Below are 1,790 nucleotides of genomic sequence, written 5' to 3' on the forward strand. Positions count from 1 at the left end.
CACACACACACACACACACACACACACACACACACACACACACACACGCTTACACTCTGCAAATACACACAAGCTATCTAACACATAGATCATACATATATGTTATTATTTATTATAGCACACGCCTACAACAGCCATGACCTCACAACTTGCGTTGATATTAAATAAATATATCAAATATGCCAGTGTGCTAAGACCGGTGCCTATAATATTGTAGGTACCTACTTATGAATGTTCAAAAACGCAATAATAACTCATTACCAGTTACTACTCTAATAGTGCCTCAACTACAGAAAACGATCGGACGGAGAGCGTTAAAATTCGCGGTGTTTAGACCTGCTCTCGTCGCATGATATTATTTTTTTGTTTTTATTTATTTATTGTTCTTCGTCTTTAAGAAAAAAAATAAAAACGAAACGACGCACCTCGACGACAGCCATTGTTATTGGTGCGGTACACTGTTACGATACGATAAACTTCATATCGATATCGAACCAACACAACAGGACAGTCGTACAATGCGTTTTCGATTTACACAATATAATAATATCACATACACTCACGTGTTTGTATATTCTTTATTTTTTATTTTTTATGAATATTTTTCGTTTATCGTTCTATCAATTTGGCCAACGAACGTTGGACCTTTTGCCGACAACATATCAACCACATATCATCCGTATCATATTTAAGCATATATAATATATTAAATAGTTAATAATAATTTAATCGTAACACAATAATATATTAATAATAATATTATATATTATCGTCGTAGCACAAAAAATGTGTAGCGCTACTCATAGACACGCGTGTGCTATTTCGAGTCCAGTTCAGTTTACGTAAAGTACTTTTTTGTTTTTCAGCGGAAACATTATTCGCTTTTCAAATATCTACCCCTTGAGCGTGTTGTTTACAATTTTATAATTTACATTATAATGTCGCAATGTAGAGTGGACAACACAAGCATGCACCACTCGGACACCGCGGTGATAGCCGTTAGGTAAAACAGTATGTGTAGGTACCTAGGTAAAACGATTAGGACACGCTCCGAGAATTCATCGATCGTTTTCGACTACAGTGACGTCGAATGCATTATACAACAGCGTATAGCGCTATGGTAATTATTTTTAATTTAAAATTATAACCGTGGAAAAAACCCATCCAACAAACACAGAACACGAAACCTTCAACTTAATCGTCAAGTTTTTATTTTTTTTTTTTTTGTTCTTCCATCGTTATAATATCATCGTCAAATTGTACGACCCTACACACAATATAACACACGTGCATGTACCACCAGCTACTTGTTGTATGTCCATATGATTATCGTCGGGCTGTTAGTTTACGAACGTCACTATTGAGGATTACAACCATCCGTTGGGAATATTCAAACGTAGGCGGGGATTCAAAATGGTCTGCAATCCAACAACGAAAATTCAACATTTTTGTCGTATAGGTTACCGACCCATCATATATATTATATACTAGGAAGTAGGCAGCCCATAGACCTCATACTATAATAGACAAGAAATTTGAATTTAAAATTTGAATGACAAAGGCGTTAAGATTTAAGACAAGCGTAAAAACATCGCAATTATTTAGTCCCCTTTAACACCACCAGGTGTACTAATGCAAATTATCGTACGCTTAATGCACACATAATCAATGGTTTTATTTGCACTATTAAATTTCTCGCAGCGTCGTCCGTTTCAGAAGTAAAAAAAAAATTAAATATTTACTTAAAACAAATTGACTTTATTAATTAAAAATTTACAACAAAGTGTGAC

General features: G+C 34.5%; 1 protein-coding gene across 4 annotated transcripts in view; it reads left to right on the forward strand.

The window, feature by feature from the left end:
• LOC112603592 (leucine-rich repeats and immunoglobulin-like domains protein 2) overlaps nucleotides 1-1,790 on the forward strand; it is a 118,126-nt gene extending 116,336 nt beyond the window's left edge. For all 4 annotated transcript variants that reach the window (XM_025352244.1, XM_025352252.1, XM_025352270.1 and 1 more), the window contains one exon: nucleotides 1-1,790. The gene's annotated coding sequence lies outside the window, so the exon portion shown is untranslated.

The sequence above is a fragment of the Melanaphis sacchari genome, unplaced genomic scaffold (genome assembly GCF_002803265.2).
Source record: "Melanaphis sacchari strain LSU unplaced genomic scaffold, SCAv2.0 Contig0_pilon_pilon, whole genome shotgun sequence".
Lineage (NCBI taxonomy): Eukaryota > Metazoa > Arthropoda > Insecta > Hemiptera > Aphididae > Melanaphis > Melanaphis sacchari.